We start from the raw sequence: 8,144 nt of genomic DNA on the forward strand, positions 1-8,144 counted from the left end.
CATGGCAAAAATATAGTTTCTCATTGGCCGATTATTTTCGCCTACGTATACACTTTATCTGAGGCTTATATCCTTCTTTTATTACTTGTTTGATAGTCCTAATTTTTTGCTTTTTTATGTTGCATTTCATGATTTTGGTTTAGTTTTATTGTGAAATAATAATGAACTATTAGGTTACGGAATATATTGCTCTTTAACTGCACTGACGTTGAATTGACTAATTAATAATGAATAACTTGGTTTTTTTCTTTTTTGTTGGATGTCAAATATTGTTTGACTCACATTTTTATAGTGTGCGATTTATATAAAAAATTAGATGATTTATTTATTTTGTGTATTTTTTTTCCTACCTGAATGTAGACTTTTTATTTTAGATATCATTCATTATCTTCTTCATCTTTTTCCCTGCAAATTTATCATATTTAGGTCAGCGACAGCTGTACATTAGTTTGTTTGAAGTGGCTTAGATGAAATAGATTTTGTAATAAACTTCAATATCAATGTTCAAGTGTGATGTATTTTGAATAAGCATCACTCTAGGAGTATTTATTTTTAAAAAAATTGTTATCCAATGAAACCGAAGTATTTTTAATTTAACGTTTGTCTATATCTAAGGTTCAATATCTATGTTCATAATTTCTAATGTTCTGAAACTTAACGTAACTGGCATTCTGACTTGTAACATGCTTCAACCAGCTTTTGTTTTAGATTGGGTGCAACAATGGCCGTGGTTGCTTGAATGTTGTTGGTTTTAGTCTCGTGTGGTTGTAAAAAGGGATGTGTAAACTGGTTGATTGCATAATTATTTATTAATTGTTCTCAGTATGTCACTCATTAGCTTGCCCTGGTAACATAAATGTATCAGAAGTTCAATAATTAAGTACCAATAATTTTAATGAAAATATATTAATTTATCTTCTCTCTACCGCTCCACTTTTAAGATTTCTAGAAAAGGTGTTGAACAAATCAATCGTTATCAACACATTAACACCAAAATATTAACTTATTTTATTTGGCACTGGTGAATAAATACAAAATATTTGCATATTAGTAATATTTGCATATTAGTTTTATGCATCTCGATAAGAGATATTCATTTTGAACGTATATTTTTCAAATCAAATTTATTTAAATCGTCTTATTTTCAACAAAACACCAGTGTCAAAATAATATAAAATCACAAAAAATATGGCCTCAGTATTTGAACCGTTCCTTAAAACCTATGATTAGTATTATTATGTAAATATTTTTTCACTAATATGTTAAAACTACTACTTATCTCATATAAAGCAACATGCATAATTTATGTAAAATAGCATGTAATAACTCTCAGCCTACCGAGCTTGCTTGATTATAACAATATTGGATTAAAAAAAAAGAAAAATCAAATCCAACCCGAGTATTGGTTAGTTGTTACATAGTATGAATAAGATAAAAACAAAACCAAACAAAACCAAACAAAAAAAGAAAGAAAAAAGCCTTAGTTCTCTGGGTAGAGGAAGACAATGGCTAACAGCAGTGTTGATCAAAACCATTCGCGGAAGGTCTCTTATAGCTCTTGGCGATGCATTGGGGATGAAAATATGTCACCTTGACTATGACATTCGGGTAAAACACAATTCTAGAAGCAGGTGCTCCTCTCAATTGACTCGTGGACTGAAAAATATGGGCAGTATGAACTGGCGAATAAACAGATTTTGTATTCCTAAAACAATGACATGTTTCTACTGAGTTACGTGGCATCATTGAACTACATTACCTGTCGGCAGTGAAGTGTTTAATCACATCACATCCAATGCAAAAAAGAGCTTTACAGGCGTAAGCACATGGCACCAAGATCAACGGCTAAGTAAAAAAAACTGTCTCCCACATTCTCCTATGAAAGCCACAATAAGGAGTATATCAATCGACATTACCATGAATTGACAGACATAAGGTTTACGAAGAGCTAATTAGTATTCATATTTTTTTCCATGTTGCCAGTAGGATTAGCATGAACTTGGCTAAATCTATCATAGCAAACCCAAATGCAGCTATTTAACTCATTCATACTTGATGAAAACTCCACCTTTCAGTCGTTTAGAAAATGTAGTAAGGGAACTATAGGCAGAGCACTCAGGCAACTATATCTCTCTCTAACAAAAGCAATTGCAATTGAGAAGATTGTGAAAAGCAAACACAGTGAAAAGAATACATAAGCACATGGCACCAAGATCAACGGCTAAGTAAAAAAAACTGTCTCCCACATTCTCCTATGAAAGCCACAATAAGGAGTATATCAATCGACATTACCATGAATTGACAGACATAAGGTTTACGAAGAGCTAATTAGTATTCATATTTTTTTCCATGTTGCCAGTAGGATTAGCATGAACTTGGCTAAATCTATCATAGCAAACCCAAATGCAGCTATTTAACTCATTCATACTTGATGAAAACTCCACCTTTCAGTCGTTTAGAAAATGTAGTAAGGGAACTATAGGCAGAGCACTCAGGCAACTATATCTCTCTCTAACAAAAGCAATTGCAATTGAGAAGATTGTGAAAAGCAAACACAGTGAAAAGAATACATAAGCACATGGCACCAAGATCAACGGCTAAGTAAAAAAAACTGTCTCCCACATTCTCCTATGAAAGCCACAATAAGGAGTATATCAATCGACATTATCATGAATTGACAGACATAAGGTTTACGAAGAGCTAATTAGTATTCATATTTTTTTTCATGTTGCCAGTAGGATTAGCATGAACTTGGCTAAATCTATCATAGCAAACCCAAATGCAGCTATTTAACTCATTCATACTTGATGAAAACTCCACCTTTCAGTCGTTTAGAAAATGTAGTAAGGGAACTATAGGCAGAGCACTCGGGCAACTATATCTCTCTTTAACAAAAGCAATTGCAATTGAGAAGATTGTGAAAAGCAAACACAGTGAAAAGAATACATAAGCACATGGCACCAAGATCAACGGCAAGAACACATCTTTTCAACTCATGACAAGAACTAAGGCCACTGGACTTAGAGTCGAATCTCACATAAGTAGTGGAATTGAACTCTTTAATAATGCCTTTGAGACCTTGAAACTTTCGAGCTCATCAACAAAGCGTAACAGTTTCAGCTTTAAACCACAGACACATTCAGTACCAAGATAAAAACTCGAAATACAATCAATTCTAAAAAATAGAGAGACGCAGAATCTCACATAAGTTGCTTATTCCTTGTTCTCGAATGAGTTGCTAATATCAAACGGTGTAGGATGCTAAACTAATCTAGGCGAAAAGGGAAAGATGATAACAGATTCGAGAGGGAGAGATGGCTTACTTGTTTGTTCATCAACATCGGGCTGTCACATACTCCCACTACTATTCGATCCATGGCTAGCTCAACCGCCTAATTTCGCCATCCCCACCAACAAATATTTCAATAAATTAGTTTTGATTCATAAGCAGAAATCACAGAGAGAGAAAAACAATTAACCTTGAAGTCTGATCATGCCCATCGTGCAATCGATCAAAGGTACCACCCAAAACAATAGCACCGAACGAATCCGCCGTGGTAATCTTCGAAGCTTCCACTCCTCGCACCTCGTCTTCCCCATGACCTCGGGTCGACGGCCTCTCAGGACTCTGCCGAGATCGATGTGACCAGTAATGTTCATTTGCGGTTGTAGTAAACTCAAGATGTTTCCTTCGTTTATCTGCATAACCCTGTTTTGTTTTCTTGTCTCTGTCCTGACAGAGGAATTATGAAGCTCAAAGGGGTATTAAAGGAGAACATGGGAAATAAGGAGATGAAGATATATAGTGAAACGGCTGACGTTCTGGTTTTCTTAGCCAGCGAAGTGGAGATCGATGGAAGAAGGAGGAGCATCATATACTTCGGCTACGGTTTAACAAATTAATAATCGAGATTTGTTTTCTGTTTGTCTTTTTTTTTGCAAAGGATAATGACATGGCAATATGAAAACATATGATAGGTCGATTTAATTTGCCTACGTGGATAGTCTAGATGTTGATCTTATTCAACTTTTAGTATTGTGTATTGATATAAAAGAGATAAATATTTTATTATATTAGTGTTCTCGGGTGTCATTGTTTTTATGTTTCACATTTATCTCTTGATTCTTCTTTGTGTCACCATATATCTGAACTTCCCATGTAATTTTCATTTATGTCACAGAGAGTATTTTCTTCAATATTGGTCATAACAAAGAAAGACTCGTTACAATTTGCAGGTCTTGGTACTAAAACATCAAACATATCTTGTCAATTGAGATGATCTAATATTGGAAATGCAAAGGGAATGTACCGTTGGAGAATGTCATTACTATGTTTTTTTACCCAATACAGTCAACTACATCTTATACATTTTTATTTTCTTTTGATAGCTATGCTCGATTAACTTTACAACATATTTTCTCTGTTGTTTCTTTTTCATATTTATTTTTACTTTTACTTGTATGTGTTTTATTAGGAAGCGTAATGATGAAATCTAAAGGAAATTATCGAATATTACCACTGAAATATGGGCAAACTACCAATAAAAATGAGCAAATCACTTTAGTCTAGAACATAACACTACGTAATACCAATTCCGGTTAACCTGGTCGGTTTAGGTTATACATTTTTTTAAATAACATCTTAATTTCATTTTTCTTTGATTTCTATCATCAGCAACATAGAAAAAAATTGGTATAGATTTTGATAGTGCACAAAGAGAGAGAGGAAGATCAGAACGTTTTATATAGAGAAATAAAGTATATTTTCACCACAATAGTTTCCACATCATGCAACCCAACTCCAATACAAACTGCCGTGGAAGGTGTTAATAGAAAGTCATCACAGATCAGACTCGTTTAGTACTTTACGTTTTGACAATCTCATCAATTTCCCAAGCACTTGCAAGCCACAGCACACCCTTCCATGACCGTTGCCTTCTGAAACTTATCCAATAACGCAACTCTTCCTTACTTCTTGCACTTTCTTCCAATACAAACTTCTACTCTTTTCAGTGGCAATCAAACAACTAAAACTACTTCTACATTCTTCAATATCTGTCCAGGATTAACAATTGAACAAAAGGCTATCGATGCAGCAGCTGATTGCAGTAGAGCAAGCTCCAATGCTTTATCTGTGTTCTTACATTCTGGGAAGGGTTTCACTCAAGATTATGGCTGTAACAACTCAAGAATCAGTGCAGCCTTATTTCCGAAAGAGGTCATATCAACAACTTTTTCTATGCCACAATCACTGTCATTTGATTAAGATTCCATTTCAGTCATAATCTTCATGGCTTTAGCTTTTGGATTTTCTTATTTCCTCGATTTCTACAATAGTTTCTTGTTTGCTTCCAACTGACCCAATCGCTTAACCAAAATCTATGTTGCTTCCTGCTTAATTCAAATTCCAATCAATATTCACCACTAAACAGTAAAATCACATAAGATATCATTAGTTTACAATGTTGAATAACTCTTACCGACTTTTTCTTGTTGTCGTCGTCAGCAACCAAACCCTGTTCTTTGAGAATATGTTAATGTTCTTAGAAAGAACGAAGTGGTGGAGCTTGAGGGCATCACCAATATCTGTGAAGCTATGTATCTAAGGGGGTGAGGCTGATTATCACCATGAACATCTATATATGAACTTAAAACCCAGAATCTAAGCATCTCCCCTCCAAGGTGGAAGAACATTGGCCTGACTTCAAATCTGAAAAAAGGATTGATGAGTTACCCATTTTAGAGAAAAGTTTAGATGATGATGTTCAAGGAAAGAAAGGCATACCTTTTATAGGAGTAGAGAAACCGCCTTGCAGATTAATAAAGTGTATTCAATAACAGATCGTGCTTGAAGAGAGGTGATGTAGTTAAGGAGTATGATAAAGAGGATGAATCAATTAGGCAAAACGTTTTCGTTGATCAGATGAGAAGACAAAACGCCGGGATCGAAGATTTTACAACCGATCCTTCAAGTGGATTGAAAATCTCGAAACTCCATAGCTGTATCAGATAACAAAGGAGAAGATTTGTGGATTTAGTGTGGAAGAAGAAGATGAACCAAGTCGTGCAGCTGGTCTCGCTGTCTCTCGGGCTTGCTCAGGGGATTAAACAAAAGGCCCACAAAATCATGAAGAAGTCCCGTAAATAAAACGCAAAGCTTTGATAGATGGACACGTGGCGCGCCGAGAATCACCTAATTGATGACGTGACAATCTCACAGAAAAAAAAGCTATTCTTTATAGTAATAGAAGACTAGGAGTTAATCCGTGCTACGCACGAAACTATTTTGATTTTCAAATTTTAACTATATAACTAATCTTTTAGACGTTGTATTATAAACGACAACAAAATTATGAACTGTATAATTGTGTGAATACATATTTCTTTAGAAAAAACATAAAACTATACATTTTCAGATAGATATTTGATATAGTTTTTCATTTCTTATAATGTATATTAAGTTATTATTTATTTTTTCTTATATTGTAGGCCAATTCTCTCGAATATCAGTTTTTAAGTTTTTGTCACAAAATAGCATTTAATAAAGAAAATGACCAAAATAGTCCCTTTTCATTTTGAAAAATTTTATTTTTATTTTTTATTTTTTAAACTCTAAAACCCTATCCTCAAAACCCCACCCTTAACTCTAAACCCTAGGTCTAGATTAGTTAACCGTAGGTATAAATGTATTTCTCATTGAGAGCTATTTTTGTGACAAAAAATTAAAAATGGCTATCATAGGGAATTTTTCTATATTGTATATTTTTTTATTCTAATTTTCTTGTTTTATAACAAATGGTAATATTATGATAGATGTTTAATGTAATATTTTTATTTCTTATATTGCATATTATTTATTTAACTATACATTTTTCCATTTAACTATACATTTTTCAGATAGATGTTCAATTTATTTTTTCCATTTCTTATATTGTATATTTACTTACTGTTTATCTTTTCTCATTTTTATATTTACTTATTCTAAATTTCTTGCATTTATATCAATGATAATATTACGATATATATATTTAATACAATATTTTTATTTCTTATATATTATATTTACTTATTATTTATTTTTTCCTATATTTTATATTTGCTTATTCTAATATTACGATAAATATTTAATATAATATTTATATTTCATATATTGTATATTTAGTTATTATTTATTTTACTATACAATTTTCAAATAGATGTCTAATTTATTTTTTTCAATTCTTAATTGTATATTTATTTATTCTAATTTTCATGCTTTTATATCAAATGATAATATTATGATATATGTTTAATGTAATATTTCTATTTCTTATATTGTATATTTATTTATTATTATTTTATCATACATTTTTCAGATGGATGTTTAATGTATGGTTTTTATTACTTATATTGTATATTTACTTATTATTTATTTTTATTATGATATTATGATAGATGTTTAATATAATATTTATATTTCTTATACATTATATTTACTCATTATTTATTTTAGTATACTTTTTTCATATAGATGTCTAATTTAGTTTTTCCATTTCTGATTTTGTATATTTACTTATTGATTATTTTTTCTTATGTTGTATATTTACTTATTCTAGTTTTTTTTGCTTTTATATCAAATAATAATATTACATTAGATTTTTAGTGTAATATTTCTATTTCTTATATTATATGTTTATTTAATGTTTAGTTTTTCTTATACTGTTTATTTATTTATTCTAATATTATGATAAAAGGTTAATATAATATTTATATTAGGGGAAATTACATGTTTACCACTTTCATGCTACCACTTTTCATTTTTACCATCACTAAAGGGACATTTTCAAAAATATCTTATTCATTAAGTGGCAAAAGAGTCTTATGTCCATGTTCTTCGTATATATAATAAATAACTATTTAAATAAATAAAAATCTAAAAAAATAAAAAATAATTTTTTCAATTTTTTTCTGAATTATACTATTTCGAAATTCAAACCCTAAACCCTAAAACTCAACTCTAAACCCTAAACCATCAATCCTAAACCCTATTTCCTTTGAAATACGAACCCTAAACCCTAAACCATCAATCCTACACCCCATTTTTTTTTAAATAAACCATAAACCCCGAAACATCAACTCTAAACCCTAAACCCCGAAACATCAAC

At 31.4% G+C, this 8,144-nt stretch overlaps 2 long non-coding RNA genes across 2 annotated transcripts; both read right to left on the reverse strand.

Moving 5' to 3' along the window:
* Window positions 1-2,212: 2,212 nt before the first annotated feature.
* Window positions 2,213-3,890, reverse strand: LOC106293202. Its single transcript, XR_001260407.1, has 3 exons — window positions 3,480-3,890; window positions 3,324-3,392; window positions 2,213-2,628 (listed from the first exon to the last, which is right to left on the reverse strand). It is a non-coding gene; the product is annotated as an uncharacterized LOC106293202 (long non-coding RNA).
* Window positions 3,891-4,688: 798 nt separating this feature from the next.
* Window positions 4,689-6,096, reverse strand: LOC106293094. The gene is made up of 3 exons (XR_001260355.1): window positions 5,786-6,096; window positions 5,481-5,710; window positions 4,689-5,391 (listed from the first exon to the last, which is right to left on the reverse strand). It is a non-coding gene; the product is annotated as an uncharacterized LOC106293094 (long non-coding RNA).
* Between the last annotated feature and the right edge of the window lie 2,048 nt (window positions 6,097-8,144).

Source organism: Brassica oleracea, chromosome C5, assembly GCF_000695525.1.
Source record: "Brassica oleracea var. oleracea cultivar TO1000 chromosome C5, BOL, whole genome shotgun sequence".
Lineage (NCBI taxonomy): Eukaryota > Viridiplantae > Streptophyta > Magnoliopsida > Brassicales > Brassicaceae > Brassica > Brassica oleracea.